The sequence below is a fragment of the Dromiciops gliroides genome, chromosome 4 (assembly GCF_019393635.1).
Source record: "Dromiciops gliroides isolate mDroGli1 chromosome 4, mDroGli1.pri, whole genome shotgun sequence".
Taxonomy (NCBI): domain Eukaryota; kingdom Metazoa; phylum Chordata; class Mammalia; order Microbiotheria; family Microbiotheriidae; genus Dromiciops; species Dromiciops gliroides.
The window spans coordinates 33,969,860-33,987,081 of record NC_057864.1 but is presented as its reverse complement, the minus strand read 5'-3'; positions in this window follow the sequence as shown (position 1 = coordinate 33,987,081).

The following is a 17,222-nucleotide window of genomic DNA, read 5'->3' as shown; positions in this document are numbered from 1 at the left end:
AGCTGGTTCTTTGAAAAGACTAATATTTGATAACCTCTTATTTAATCTGATCAAAAAGAAAATAATAGAAAATCAAATTAATAAAATAATCAGAACATATTATATGTAATTATGCGCTACCCAAACTGAGAACACAAAAGAAATAGAGGAATACCTTAAAAAATGGAAAATACCCAAACTACCCTAAGACCAGATAGAGATCTTAAATAACCCAATCTCAGAAAAGAAACTAGATCTAGCTGTAAAGGAATGACCAAAGGAGTCAGGTTGGGGGAACTCCTGATCATGATGGATTCACAGGAGAATTCTATCAATTTTTAAAAGAATGGTTAGTACCCTTACTTCACAAATGATTCTCAAAATTTGAGGAAAAAAAAAGACACTACCAAAATCCTTTAATGAGACAAATATAGTCCTAATACCTAAACCAAGGAAAGATATAGCACAGAAAAAAAACTATAAGACAATATCATTAAGGAACATTAACTCAAAAATTTCAAATAAACTACAATTCATCCAGGAAATAATTTATTATGACCAAGAGGGATTTATAGCAGAGATGCAAAGCACCAGCCCTGGATTCAGGAGGACCCGAGTTCAAATCTGGCCTCAGACCCTTAACACTTACTAGCTGTGTGACCCTGGGCAAGTCACTTAACCCCAATTGCCTCACCAAAAAAAATTTTTAATAATTAAAAATAAATAAATAAATAATAAGAAATGCAAGGATGATTTGCCATTAGGAAAAGAATCAACATAATTTATCATATTAAAAACCAAAACATCCAAAACCACATGATCATCTCAATAGATGCAGAAAAAGCATTTGACAAAGTATTCACACTCTTTTATGCTAAAACCCCTACAAAGTCTAGGCATAGAAGGGCCTTTTTAATATCATAAAAAGCATCTATCTATAACAAAGAGCAAGCATTTTATGCAATAGGAATATACTAGAATCTTTTCCAATAAATATGAGAGTGAAGCAAAAATAAAGACTCAACAACAACATCCTGCTAGTGGTACTTTCTAGGTTCCTGCTGGAAGCACCATTAGTGTCCATGAGAAATCACCCCCAAGGAGCTAATTGCCACCCACTTTAAGAAGTTTGTGCTGGGGGCGGCTAGGTGGCGCAGTGGATAGAGCACCGGTCCTGGATTCAGGAGGACCTGAGTTCAAATCCGGCCTCAGACACTTGACACTTACTAGCTGTGTGACCCTGGGCAAGTCACTTAACCCCCATTGCCCCGCAAACAAAACAAAACAAAACAAAACAAAACAAAACAAAACAAAGAAGTTTGTGTTATCTCTTTGATAAGGTGTTCTCCACAGTTCTAAGTTTGGTCAAAGATTCATGACCCTGGGCCAACTGACTTTCCTAATTGTTATCAGGTCTTTGTGCCCTGGGGAAGGAGTCCCAAAGTACTGTGTTCTTCTTCCCTCCCTTTTCCTGGTCCTGGCTGGCTGGCTGGTCCCTCCTGGGAGGCCCCCCAGGGTTTCCTCCTCAGAGCACCTGCTTCTTTCATCTTCCTAAAGATGAGCTTGGAAGGTCTCTGTATGTGGCTGCCCTTTTTCTTCCCTTTCTGTTCTATCTAAAATTCTTCCTGACCAGCATCTGCAGTTACTCTCTTCCGCCTTAGATCTTTTTTGTTTTCCTCTTGGAAGCTTCACTTTCAATTTCTCTTAGGTAAAGTCCATTCCCCACTCCACCCACCCTGCAACAACCAGAAGCAGAGGTTTCTCAGAGTTCTTTCACCTCCTTCTCCCAGAGGGAGATCAGCTCAGAGGATGGAATAAAGAAAGCATCCACTCATTGGTGGCAGAAATACAAATAGTTGGGTAGCCTGCACTTGAGTATAAATAAGTAACTTATACAGGGGCAGCTAGCTAGGTGCCCCAGTGGGTAGAGCACTGGCCCTGGATTCAGAAGGACCTGAGTTCAAATCCAGCCTCAGACACTTTACACTTACTAGCTGTGTGACCCTAGGCAAGTCACTTAACCCCAATTGCCTCACAAAAAAAAAAGAGAGAGAGAGAGAGAAAAAGAGAGACTAAGAAAATCCAGTTAGATGGTAGTGTCAAGTTCTTTTTTTGGTGAGGCAATTGGGGTTAAGTGACTTGCCCAGGGTCAAACAGCTAGTAAGCATTAAGTGTCTGAGGTCAGATTTGAACTCAAGTCCTCCTGAATCCAGGGCTGGTGCTCTATGCGCTGCGCCACCTAGCTGCCCAAATTTTCTTAGTCTTAATAGCTCCAAGCCATACCCCCTTCCTTCCAGTCTTTCACCAACCTCTTAAATTGGATTCACCAATTTACTCCATTCATCCACATTTACCCTTTAATTGCTCCATTTCCACATTCCTAATCATCTTGACAAGTAACTTTTTCAGCACAGCTAACATTCAAAAGGACTTTTGACTGGCTATTGTTGTCATTTAGTCATTTTCAGTTGTGTCCCACTCTTTGTGACCCTTTTTGAGGGATTCTCTTGGTAGAGATACTGGAAGGGTTTGCCATTTCCTCCTCCAGATTATTTTGCAGATGAGGAAATTGAGGAAAACAGTGTTAAGTGACTTGGCCAGGGTCACACAGCTAGTAAATATCTGAGGCTTGATTTGAACTCAGGTCTTTTTTGTGTTTCTTTTTTGTTGTTGTTTGTTTTTTGCTTTGTTTTGTTTTTGGAACTCGGGTCTTTTCTATGAAAACATATCTTAATATCAGGGGGATTTCCACATATTTGGGGCCAGATTTGAATTTAGGGAGATGAGGCTTCCTGACTTCAGGTAGGGCACTCTATGCACTATGGTGCCACCTAGCTGCCCCTTTGAAGTAAATATCCTTTTGGAAAAACCATAGGCTAATATCAATTTCAGACAAACTAAGGTTTATCCAGGAAATCATTCATTCATTATGAACAACTGGGATTTATACCGGAGATGTAAGGATGGTTCAACATTAGGAAAACAATCAACATAATTAATCATATTAAAACCCCAGACATCCAAAAGTAGTTAAATGGAATGGGGTCCCAGTGACCAGCCCCCTAAAAATAGGGGAACACAGTGGGATGGAGCTCAAAACATGATGGCAACAGTAAAGAGATGCCCAGCAAGCATCTGACTTACTGATCAGCTGAGATAACTACCACATCAAGTGTATTGAAAACCTTGATTGCTATAAAATGGCAATAATAATAAGAATAATAATTATTATTATTATTGCCATTTTATAGCAATCAAGGTTTTTATTATTATTATTACTTGCCCACTGAAGAAGTCCAATGCCTCCCCTCTGTTAATTATTTCCTATTTATCCTGTGTATAGCTTGCTTTGTATAGATTTGTTTGCATGTTGTCTCTCCCATTAGATTGTAAGCTCCAAACTTCCTCCAGGCTGCCAAAGGCAACATCCATTAGAATAGAAATTTCTTGGCAAAATCTTAGGGAAAAGAATGATGGACAAGAGCACCCCCTGGGATACTTTGATGTTCCTCGAACAAGATGCTGCATCTCTAACCTCCATGCCTTTACATTGGCTGTCCCCTTTGCCTGGAATATTCTCCCTCCTCACCTCTGCCTCAGCTTCCCCGACTTCCTTCAAGACTCAGGTCAAATTCCACTCTCTTGTTTTGTTGTTGTTGTTTCGGGGCAGAGCAATGAGGGTTAAGTGATTTGCCCAGGGTCATATAGCTAGGAAGTGTCAAGTGTCTGAGGTCTGATTTGAACTCAGGTCCTCCTGAATCCAGTGCTTTATCCACTGTGCCACCTAGCTGCCCCCTCAAATTCCACTTTCTCAGGAGGTCTTTGACAACCCCACCCCCCAGGGGCTGATGCCTTCTCTTTGAGATTACTTTCCATCTATTCTGTATATATCTTATATGTATGTAGGTAGTTGGATTTAATTATCATCTCTATGTTGATGATTTTCAAATCTATCCATCCTGCCCCAATCGCTCTGCTGACCTCCAATCTCATATCTCCACCTGTCTTAAGACATCTCCAACTAGATGTCCAGTAGCCGTCTTAAACTCAAAATGTCCAGAGCAGAACTCATTATCTTTCCCCCAACTCCTCCCCAGACTCCTACCTTTTCTGTTACTATAGAGAGCATTATCCTCCTCCTAGCCCCTCAGGCTCACAACCCAGAAGTCACCCTGGACTCCTCACTATGATACCAACCATATCCAAGCTATTGCCCAGGCCTGTAGATTTCACCTCCACAGCATTTCTTGTCAATTTCGCCTTTTTATCATCTCTTGTCAATTTCACTTCTGCAGCACTCCCAAAACTGCCGCCTTCTTTCCCCTGACAGTGCCCCAATTCTAGTACAGACCCTCATTACCCCAGGTTTGGATTATTGTAATAACCTGTTTCAAGTCTCTCCTTACTCCAAATCATCCATTCAGCCACTAAAGTGATTTTCCTAAGATACAGGTCCAATCATGTCATACCCCTACTCAATAAACTCCATTGGCTCCCAATCACATCCAGAACCAAATACAGAATTCTGTTTGCCTTTCATAACCTGCCCCACCCCACCCCCTTCTACCTTTCCAGTCTTCTTTACCTTATTCTCTGACACTCTTTGATCTGGTGACACTGGCCTCCTGACTGTTCCACCAGCAAGATTCTCCATTTCTTGGCTCCAGGCATTTTCTCTAGCTGTCTCCCATGCCTAGAATGTTCTCCCTCCTCTTCAGACCACTAAGCTTCCTTTAAATCCCAACTAAAATCCCATCTTCTACAGGAAGCCTTTTCCAACCCCTCTCAATTGCATTACCTTTCCTCTGTTAATTGTTTTCCATAGCTTGCTTTACCTCCCCACCCCCACCCCCCTTACACCTTGTCTCCTCCATTAGATTATAAGCTCTGTGAGGGCAGAGACTGTCTTTCACCTTTTTGTGAGAAAATAATTATTAATAATGGGGTTTAGGGGTAAACCCCTGTCCTCAAGGGTTTAGCTCAGGAACCTTGGCTGATCTCTTTCAAAGCTAGCCCAGAGACAACAGAAATCAGACTAGCTCAGTAAAGTAGAGATAGAAAACACACCTTTTTTGAAAGCACCTTTGCCCTCTCACATACATGTCAGCATGGTACCGCTCATTTTAATATGGACCACCCTCAGGTCACATCAACCAATGGAACTGAATGATTCTAGCCAATTAGCTTTGAGCAGTATTTAAGAGCTGCCTCTATCAAAGGAGGAAGGTGTCTGGACTGCAAGAGACTTGCTCTCTTGTACCTGGGACCAGCAGGAATGATCCACACTTTCTCTTCTCTCCCACTTGGCAAAATGTACTGGGTATGTAACTAGCAGGGAAGTTATTCAGACACACAGTCAATATTTAGTAATATGTGATTATTTTTTAATCTTCCATTCATTTTATTTTTCCCAGTTACACGTAAAGGTAGTTTTCAACATTCATTTTTCATAAGATTTGAGTTCAAACATTTTCTCCCTCCCTTTCCTCCCCCCTTCATGAGACAGCAACCAATCTGACATAGGTTATATATGTACAATCCACAAGCGGTTTTTTTTGTTTTTGTTTTTGTTTTTTTAATTCTGTATTGAGTCAATATCAGTTCTTTCCCTGGGAGTGGATAGCATGCTTCATCATTAGTCCATTGGGATTGTCTTGGATCCTTGCATTGCTGAGAGTAATCATGTCATTCACAATTGCTCTTAGAACAATGCTGCTGTCACTGTGCACAGTGTCCTCCTAGTTCCGCTCTCTTCACTATACAACAGTTCACATGAGTCTCTCCAGATTTCTCTGAAATCATCCTGCCCATCACTTCTCAGAGCACAATAACACTCCATTACAATCATATGCCACAGCTTCTTCAGTCATTCCCCAATTGATGGACATTCCTTTGATTTCCAATTCTTAGCCACCACAAAGAGTTGCTATAAATATTTTTGTACAATTTGTCCCTTTTCTCTTCATAATTACTATTGTTAACCGTTTCCCTCCATCCTATTCCCTTCCCCATTGTATTTACTCTATTATCTATCTTCTTTCACCCTATCCCTTTTCAAAAGGGATTTGCTTCTGGCTGTCCCCTCCCCCAACCTGCCCTCCCTTCTTTTGCCCCTCCCTCTTTATCCCCTTCCCCTCCAATTTTCCTGTGGGTTTGGATAGATTACTCCACCCAATTGAGTGTGTATGCTATTCCCTCCCTGAGCCAATTCTGATGTGGTTAAGATCTTTGAGCCAATTCTGATGAGTGTTGGGCTCATTTACTGCTCAGTTTAAATAGATTACTGCACCCAATTGGGGTGTGTGTGTGTGTGTGTGTATGTGTTAAAGGGATTTGCTTTATTGTGTCTTGGTTTCTCATAAAGTCACTAGCTTCCATTTGTTCAGTCCTAATTCTTAGGCAATTATTTTTGTCAGAGAGTTTTTGTACCTCCTCTTCCATTTGGCTTTTCAAGCTGTTGACTTTTTTCTCATGTCTTTCCTGCATCACCCTCATTTCTCTTTCCATGTTTTCCTCTACCTCTCTAACTTTATCTTCAAAGTCCTTTTTGAGCACCTCTATGGCCTGAGACCAATTCGTATTTTTCTTGGAAGCTTTAGATATAGGGGCCCTGATGTTGACATCTTCCTCTGAGGGTGCCCCTTGGTCTTCCTTGTTACTGAAGAAACTTTCTATGGTCCTCCCTTTTCTCTGTCTGCTCATTTTACCTTTCTTTTACTAGACTTTTAGCTCCTTAAAGTGGGGCACTGTTTCCAGGCTGCAGTATCCCAAGCTTAAGAAGTCCCAGGTGGTATGATTTAAGGAGAATCAGGTTCTTCACTCACCCGGCCTGTTCCCTGGTCCTTAGATGACCCCAGACCAACTTGCCAATCAACCAGCTTTGTGCGTTGTGGTTGTCAACTCTGATGAGCCTGTGCCCTTCCCCCATGTGGGCCACTGCTACTCAAGCCTACCTCCTGGTTCTCAGCAAGGGTGAAAAACCCAAGTTCTGCCTCAGCACCAGCAGAGACTCCTATAATCTCCCCCCCTGCGAAGGTTTCAGCCCTCTCACCAGACAGTGATTCAGAGGCTCTGGGGGTCTCTTTCTCTGTCGAGGTCTTCCTGGGACTGGATCTGTGTCAACACGATTTTGGGGGTTGGGCTCCACTCCTGTCTCAGCACAGCAGCGCCCTCCTTCCGACCTTCCAAGACATCCTTGGTTGGAAAATGATCTCAGCATGTTTTTCTGTGGATTTTGCTGCTCCAGGAACTGTCCTATGGCATTATTTGAAGGGTTTTTGGAGCAATCCTGTTGTGAGTTCAAGAGCTCACTGCCTTTCCTCTGCCATCTTGGCTCCGCCCCACCCTCAGTAATATATGATCTTAATTAATAATAAATTATTGCTGCCAAAACTGGTGCAATAGCCTTTAATTTATAAGTAACAATATTTTAGAAAACCCCAGCCAAGTTCCCCAATAATTTAGAACAGAAACAGGCTAGCCCTGCAATATTTTAAAAGACACAGTGTCAAAGTAGATAAAGCAATGGGTTTAGAGTCAGGAGGACCTTGGTTCAAATATGGTCTCAGACACTTACTAACTGTGTGACCCTGGGCAAGTCCCTTAACCCCATTTGCCTCAGTTTCCTCCTCTGTAAAATGAACTGGAAAAGGAAATGACAAAACCACTTCAGTAGCTTTGCTAAGAAAACCCCAAATGGGATCTCCAAAAGTTGGATATGACTGAAAACACAACATCTCTAGCACTCTGCCAGACACTTAGCCCTTAACAAATGCTTGATTGATTGACTGAGTTGTTTGCATGATATCTCCCTCATTAGAATGAGAGCTCCTTGAGGTCAGGGACCATGCTTTTGTTTTCTTGCTATCTTAGCACTTAGCACTGTCTGGCACCACTAGTAAGTGTCAAGTGTCTGAGACCAGACTTGAACTCAGGTCCTCCTGAATCCAGGGCTGGTACTTTAATCCACTGTGCCACCTAGCTGCCCCTCCAAACCAACTTTTTTTTTTTTTTTAAGTGAGGCAATTGGGGTTAAGTGACTTGCCCAGGGTCGCACAGCTAGTAAATGTTAAGTGTCTGAGGCCGGATTTGAACTCAGGAACTCCTGACTCCAGGGCTGGTGCTCTATCCACTGTGCCACCTAGCCGCCCCACCTACTTTTAATAGTCAAACAGTAGAATCAATTTAGCTCAAAGCAAGGGTATTTGCTAAGAACAACAAAGGCTTTTAGTAGCCACAGAACATACACTTCCCCCATGAAGTCTCCTCGGGTAGAGTCTCTCTTAAATACTCACAACATCAGGGGAAAATGGTAGAGTGAGGCCTACATTATAGGACTGGAGGGACCCAGAAATTCCTCTGGGAATCCTCACACTCCCCATGCTGCATCTCTGATGGCCCCATTGCTCACCAGGGCCTACTCCTCTCCATAATAACAGCTAATAACAACAACAACAATAATAATAGATAACATTTATATAGTGCTTGAAGGTTTGTGAAACACTTTAGTAATATATCTTTATTGTCCTTATCCCAAGAACCCTGGGAAAACTATCCTCATTTCACAGTTGAGGAAACTGAAGCAGGCATAGGTAACTTGCCTAGGGTCCCACTAGGAAAGTATCTGAGTCTGAATTTGAACTCGGGGCTTTCTGCCTCCAGGCCCAGCTCTCTCTCTCTCTACTGTAGCTGGCTTCTCTCGAGAGCTGTTTTGAAGTTTCAGGTTATTGTTTGTTTGTCTGTTTTCCTGTACTCGACAAGCATGATCAAACAGGATAATTTCCATTCCCACAGAAGAAGCAAAAAGGAGGAATGTCCATGAGACCACGAATCTCTATGACTTACAGCTGGCATTTTAAAAACACATAGTAAGTTCAATAGGAGGGTTTCAAAGCTGCCCTGCCTGGCTGGGTCTCCTCAATTACCTTCTCTTCTCTTCTGTGCATTTAAAAAAAATGTTCCAATAACTGTCTCCTGCATGTTTCTAGGCATCCCTTCTAAGCACCCCTCCCCCCAAATTAAAAATAACAATCCCAATACACCGCAAAGCCTCCCTCCTGACACATAAGCAGCAGCATCAAGCAGAATCCATGAGTCATGTCTGAGAATGGAGATTTCAATCCACCCCTGGGGGCTCCTGCTTCTCTGACAGGAGGTGGGCGACATGCTTCAGAATCATTTAAGGAGAGAGCTGGCTCAGACATCTCATTTCTCATCTGGCAGCACTACCTGTTACAGGGACTCCTCCTCTGACTGAATTCTCAACACCTCATTGTCCCTCAAATGATCCACCTGATCTCTACCCACCCTCCGGCCTCTCTGATTAGAGGGTGGAGTCAAGAATTCTTATCTTCCACTTTAAGAGAGAGCTCAGGGACAGCTAGGTGGTGCAGTGGATAAAGCACTGGGCCTGGATGTAGGAGGACCTGTGTTCAAATCCAGCCTCAGACACTTGACATTTACTAGCTGTGTGACCCTGGATGAGTCACTTAGCCCTTATTGCCCTGCAAAAAAAAAAAAAAAAACAAAAGAGAGAGAGAGAGAAAGTATAATTTATCCCCTGACAAAATAAACGATCCCTTCAGCCCTTTTCAGCTTCCTTTTGTGTGGTGTTGTCCATTTGTTTCAGTTTCACATTTGGGGTTTTCTTGGCAACTGAGGCAAATGGGGTTAAGTGATTTGCCCAGGGTCACACAAGCTAGTAAGTGTCTGAGGCCACATTTAAACTCAGGTCTTTCTCACTCCAGGCCTGAAGCTCTATCCAGGCTACCAACTAGCTGCCCCTTTTTTGTGTTACCTTCTCCCATTAGATTATAAGCTAATTTAGGGCAGGCACTGCCTTTCTTTTTTGTATGTGTGTCCCAGCACTTAGCAGAGCACCTAACACATAGTAGATTTCCATGTATTCATTGTTTATTGACTATTCTCAGAGCTCTGGTAAAATGGTGACTGGTCATTGTATTAATCAGCATTATTAAGTTTTTCAAAGTTGTTTTGCTTCACAACATTGTGTTTATTGTGTTAAAATAAAAACCCCTGTGAACTACTAAAACAGAAGAAACCCCAGGTCCAAAAATGGGGACATGGAATGAGACAGAGTCTGATTGCAGTTTACAAAGATGATAACTGCATTCACTGCCTGAGAAGAAGCAGCTTGCAAGCTGGAGCAGAGGGACAACATTCTCAGCTGCTTTAAGAGAAGTGGGGAGGGACAGCTAGGTGGTGCTGTGGATAAAGCACTGGGCCTGGATGTAGGAGGACCTGTGTTCAAATCCAGCCTCAGACACTTGACACTTACTAGCTGTGTGACCCTGGATGAGTCACTTAGCCCTTATTGCCCTGCAAAAAAAAAAAACAAAAGAGAGAGAGAGGAAGCATAATTTATCCCCTGACAAAATAAACGATCCCTTCAGCCCTTTTCAGCTTCCTTTTGTGTGGTGTTGTCCATTTGTTTCAGTTTGTGATCACATTTGGGGTTTTCTTGGCAACTGAGGCAAACGGGGTTAAGTGATTTGCCCAGGGTCACACAAGCTAGTAAGAGTCTGAGGCCACATTTAAACTCAGGTCTTTCTCACTCCAGGCCTGAAGCTCTATCCAGGCTACCAACTAGCTGCCCCTTTTTTGTGTTACCTTCTCCCATTAGATTATAAGCTAATTTAGGGCAGGCACTGCCTTTCTTTTTTGTATGTGTGTCCCAGCACTTAGCAGAGCACCTAACACATAGTAGATTTCCATGTATTCATTGTTTATTGACTATTCTCAGAGCTCTGGTAAAATGGTGACTGGTCATTGTATTAATCAGCATTATTAAGTTTTTCAAAGTTGTTTTGCTTCACAACATTGTGTTTATTGTGTTAAAATAAAAACCCCTGTGAACTACTAAAACAGAAGAAACCTCAGGTCCAAAAATGGGGACATGGAATGAGACAGAGTCTGATTGCAGTTTACAAAGATGATAACTGCATTCACTGCCTGAGAAGAAGCAGCTTGCAAGCTGGAGCAGAGGGACAACATTCTCAGCTGCTTTAAGAGAAGTGGGGAGGGACAGCTAGGTGGTACAGTGGATAAAGCATGGGCCCTGGAGTCAGGAGTACCTGAGTTCAAATCCGGCCTCAGACACTTGACACTTACTAGCTGTGTGACCCTGGGCAAGTCACTTAACCCCCATTGCCCTGCAAAAAAAAAAAAGAGAGAGAGAGAGAGAGAAGTGAGGAAAGGGTGAGGTATTTATCCATATTTGAGGTATTCATGGCTAAAGTGAGGGGTTAAAGGAGAAATACAATAGATGGGGGTCTAGGGAGAAGACATCTGCAAACACAAGAAATCAAAAAGCAGAATGTTTGTTTCTCTTTAAATAAGTGAGGAACCACAATGTCTGCTGCTCTCTCTGAGCTGGTCAAGATGGGTTTCAGCAGGGGCAGGCATCTCTGAGTCCATCTAATGTTTACAAGCAAAGGATCACTGGTATGTCCAGCAGCCCTGGGCTTCAGAAGTCTTCCCGATTGGCTAATTGTGCTAATTTTGTTGTCTGGTTCCCCTGTGAAAAAGGGAAGCTCTAAAAGAAAAAAAAAAAGGAAAGCTTTAGCCTGCTGGTACAAGCATTAGAGGGCTCATGTCCACAAACACATAAATTGTTCTCTTGGGTCTACTTACTTCACTCTGTATCAGTTCATATGAGTCTTCCTGGGTTTCTCTGAATTCATCCCTTTCATCATTAGGGCACAATGATATTCCATTACATTCATACAGTTAGTCAGTCAACAAGCATTTATTTATTTATTTATTTTGGTGAGGCAATTGGGGTCAAGTGACTTGCCCAAGGTCACACAGCTAGTAAGTGTTAAGTGTCTGAGGCCAGATTTGAACTCAGGTCTTCCTGATTCCAAGGCCGGTGCTCTATCTACTTCACCACCTAGCTGCCCCTTCAATGAGCATTTATTAAGCACTTAGCATATGCCAGGTACTGTGCCTAGTGCTAGGGAAAAAAGAATGGCCAAAAAACCCCCAAACAAAAAACAAACAAAATCCAGCTCTGGCCTCCAAGGAGTATTTATTCTAATAGTGGAGGCAACACATATACAGAGTGAGTGGAAGGTAATCTGAGAAAGGGAGGCATTAGCAACTGGGTTATATGCCATCATTGTTCAGTCATTGCTCAACTGATGGACATCCCTCCCTTGATTTCCAATTATTTTCTATAACAAAAAGTGCTGCTATAAATATTTTGTACTCCTGGATCCTTCCTCTCTGTCTTTGCTCTCTTAGCAGGATGCCTGGCTCAAAAGGTATGTAGAGTTTGGTGGACAACTTTTCTCTTGAATCCATGACTAGCTGTCTCCTCTGCTACCAAAGGTCCCATTCCTCCAAGCAGTTTCCTGCTCAGAGTGCTGCTACTCTCTAAGATATGTAATTTCTCAGGGCAGCTAGGTGATGAAGTAGATAAAGCATGGGCCCTGGATTCAGGAGGACCTAAGTTTAAATCTGGCCTCAGATAATTGACACTTACTAGCTGCATGACCCTGGACAAGTCACTTAACCCTCATTGCCCTGCCAAAAAAAAAAAAAAAGATGTGTAATTTCTGTTCCCTGCTGGTTGTGTCTTGATTTTACCTTGAACTGATAAATTCTCGGGACTGATGAGTTCTAACTCCAACATCAACCAGTTGGATTACACTGTGACGTTTAAAATCTAATGTGTGGTCACCTTTTTCTGTCCACAGTGTGTGGGGAGGGAAACTAGCTAGGATTTACTTACAAATTAGAAGCTTCGGCAACAGTTTAGGCATTAAGCATTTATTAAAGTATATTAGAGGTTAGTAAAAAGAGAACACGTGGAGTTCAGAGAATTAAGAAACAAACCTATCTACCCTAGGGTTCAGACTGGCCTCCTTCTCCTTCTCTTCAGCCATCAACAGGAAGAGCCAGCCTCACTTCCTACTTCCTGTCTCCTTCCTCTGGAGGAGGCCGTCTTTCAAGCTGATTGGTTAGATTGGTTGACTGGACTTTAGGGTGGTCTCCTTGTTGAGTTCAATACCCTATTTAGGGCTTGCCAGGTGTGGTTTCAATTTAATTAACTTTAAGTAGGTTCTCAGTAAGTCTCTCAGCCAGTCTCACTTAATTCAATCAATTCTAAGTAAATCAATCTCCAGGTGGGGCCTTTGGGCATCTGCCAAATCCCATTTTTTTCTCACAATACCAATGGGGATGGGGTGGGGTAGGGATGATGTGGGGGGTGTGGATTTAAGTGATCAAATTGATTATGAGGCATCCCAAAGAATTACAACACTCAGTGACTCAGTTTCCCAAGTTTTATTAAAACACTTATCACCACAGAGAGAGCACCAGGGAGGTGTCTCCATTTGGGAGATGGAAATGATTATATTTATAGTGAGAAAAAGTAAGTTATCTCCTCATTATCTTAATCTCCTCCTTAACAAGGTACATGGGATGTCTTATGCTAATCTGGACTTCCTGGGGTCCTAAAACAACCCCTGAGGCAGGTACCTTTTTCCACGGAGGTGTGTTTTTGGGGTTTGCACATCATAAGGTGAATTTAAGGACACATTTGGCCCTTTCTGCGCATGTTCCTAAATACATGCTTAAACCTGTCAGACCCAGAGGGTCTCTGCATTTATGATATCTCTTTACTTAAGATCTGATTTCTAGGTGTCCTGTCATCTAGGAATATTAATAGCTATTAATGGGTAATGGTCCCTAGTTACTGTCTAAGCTTGCATTGATAGTATTGCTTGATAGGGATGAACCCTCTTGGTTACTGTAAGAACACAAACTTTAGTTTCTTTGTTAACCCTTTTAGCTACTATTGATCAAGTCTTAGGTTATCTGTTAACCCCTTTTTAGCTACAATTGATAGATTATCTGCTAACCCTTTTAGCCTCCTCCATCATGGGGAACCAAATTGATATATCCACATGCCCATTTACAAGTGATTATGAATAGTGTCCTCTCATAATGAAGAGAGAAATAGCAAATGGTAAGATCTTGGGAAAACATTCAGTTAAGCAAAGTCATCCCAAGAAAGTTTAGGGGTAAAAAATGGAATCAGAATAATAAAGAAAGAAAGATGGAAAAGATTTGAAAGATTATTTGCAAAGTATGTAAGAGCTGGAAGGGACTTTAGAACATTGAATATATCAAAGCTGGAAGGGCCATAGAACATAAACAAGCGAGCATGAGAGGGGCATCTCAGTGGTGCAGTGGATAGAGCACCAGCCCTGGAGGAGTCTTCCTGACTCCAAGCCTGGCACCCTATCCACTGAGCCACCTAGCTGCCTCATCCAATTCTAGGTGAATCTATTTTAAAGCTTTCATCTACAATCAGTTCTGTCATTGGAAATGTTGTCACAAAACCACTTCTATTGATGGCTAAAACTCATCCCAAAAGGCTGCTGCTGCTAGGTGGCCGGTATAAAAGGAATGTGTAAAATACATCTTTATTCTTGAGACTGGCAAAAACAACACAGCAATGTTTCTATTCCTCTTTAATGGATCCTGTTTGTGAGCTAAACGCTCTGACCAAGGATGCAGCGCTTTTTGGGGTGGCAAAGAATGAGAATCTGAGGGGATGCCCATCCACTGGGGAATAGTTCAGCTTGTTGTGCAATATAAATGGGATAGAATACTATTGTGCTATAAGAAATGATGGATGGGGCAGCTAGGTGGCGCAGTGGATAGAGCAACGGCCCTGGAGTCAGGAGGACCTGAGTTCAAATCCGGCCTCAGACACTTAACACTAGCTGTGTGACCCTGGGCAAGTCACTTAACCCCAATTGCCCTGCAAAAAACAAAAAACAAACCAAAAAAAAGAAATGATGGATGGATTCAGAGACACCTAGGAAGACTTTATGAACTGATGCAAAGTGAAATGAGAAGCAGAACATTTTATATAATGACAATATGGTAAAGACCTAGGAACTCTGATCAACATAACCACCAATGGAGGTTCCAGAGGACTAATGATGAAACGTCCTACCCACTTGCAGACAGAGATGTTCAGGGCTTGGAGGGCAGAATGATATACACACAAGTGTGTGTGCATTTTTTTTTTGATGAAAATATGGCCAACGCAGAAATTTGTTTTCTTTGACTATACACATGGCCTCCATGACCTTTTACTATTGCCAAATAGTAAAACGACCTCCACATTCAGTTATCAGATTTTTCATGACCCCCACATTGGGTGAGCCCTACAGTTTAAGAAAGTCGGGTGTGAGGGGGCAGCTAGGTGGTGCAGTGGATAAAGTGATTCAGGAGGACCTGAGTTCAAATCCAGCTTCAGACACTTGACACTAGCTGTGTGACCCTGGGCAAGTCACTTAACCCTCATTGCCCTGCAAAACAAAACAAAATGAAACAAAACAAAACAAAAAACCATTAAAAAAAAGAAAGTAGGAAAGGCAGTGAGCTCCCGAACTCATGACACAATCACTCCAAAAACCATCCAAATAACGCCATAGGAAAATGATCGGAGCAGCAAAACTCACAGAAGAATGTGCTGCAGAGGAGAGCAAGAGAAACCACTCCTGACTCTCACCTGCCCCCTCACCGTGAGTTACTGAGTCCAGCACAGCTGACACTGCCTGTGCCCGCAGGAAGCCTCCAGGATCCCAGAAAAGACCAGAACGTTGCCATGGGGCCTGGCAAATAATCAGGTGATGTTAACAGAGAGCACATACACATGGCTTAAGGTTGACAAAGTACTTTGTTATGGGGAAATCCGGTGGGTTTGGGATGGGGGCCCCTAGCAATTCTTCTTTAAAGAATGACACCCTCAGGGGCAGCTAGGTGGCACAGTGGATAGAGCACCAGCCCTGGATTCAGGGGGACCCGAGTTCAAATCAGGCCTCAGACACTTAACACTTACTAGCTGTGTGACCCTGAGCAAGTCACTTAACCCCAATTGCCTCACCAAAAAAAAGAAGAATGACACCCTCTTGCACACCAATCCAATTAGAATAAAATAATAGATTATTTAGGGTGCTAGGGAAAGAAAACCAAGAGAGAAATCCTTGGACTTCTTCTCATGGGGAGAAGGCATGGCACAGAGGCATGGCTCTCTGAGATACCTATCTCCCTGAGCAGGAGACAGGCAAATACTTTTATAGTGGACTGATGGAGTAATCATCTGACTGTGGAAAGTTCCCTTATTGGGGGAGGACCATTCCCCATTGGTTGGTGGCTGGGGGAAATTGGGTGAGGGGCAGCTCTGGATCTCTCAAGCCATCTCTGTCCTCATGCCACAAAGGCAGCAGCCACACCTAATCTTATCTCCCATGGGGTGGGGGAGACTGGAATGAAGGGTGGTGGTCCTGGAGCTAGCTCAGTCCAGTTCTAGTGCCACTTATCTCTTTAGGTGTGTCTGTCCTTTGGTTTAGTTTGCCCCATAACAGCTTTATGTTTATTTTCTCACTGCATCCTCCTAACAACCCTGAGAGGGAAGTGCTATTCTTATTCCCATTTTACCGGTGAGGAAACTGAGGCAGAGAGAGGTCAAATGACTTGCCCAGGGTCACACAACTAGGCTGTGTCTAAGGAAGGATTGGGATCAGGTCTTCTGACTCAAGGTCTAGTGCTCTATCAGTTTCAACAGGTAGCTGAATTGTTGTTTGTCCTTCGTTTTCAAAGAGGACCATGACATCAGGAGGTGATGTCATGACTTGCAGTGAATTGGATTTAAGTGGAGGAGGGCTATGCAAGGTCACCAACCTCACTCTCTCCTCTAGAACCATCTGGTTCCAGTGGCAGGATATAGATCAGGACGACTGGAGATAGCCCTGCATGTTTAAGGCAATTGGGGTTGAGTAAATTGTCCAGGGTCACACAGCTAGTAAGTGTCTGAGGCCAGATTTGAAAACAGGTCCTCCCGACTCCAGGGCCAGTGCTTTATCCATTTTGCCACCGAGCTGCCCCAACCTACCCGCATAGGCAAATATGGAAAGTTGGGACCTAATTTTTTAATTTCCATACCATCTTGGATGGTCTCATTGGAGGTAGAGCCTATAGTTGATCAAACTGTGTGTGAGTCTGTGTGTGTGTGTGTGTGTGTGTGTGTGTGTGAGAGAGAGAGAGAGAGAGAGAGAGAGAGAGAGAGAGAGAGAGAGAGAGGGCTCCATTCATAGGGCTAAAGAGTTCTCTGCCTCCCACATCTTGAGTGCTTTGCCTAGCCAAGAATGGCTTGTTCTCTCTAAGTAAATAATTGAGAATACCCTGCAAGTGTCTCACAG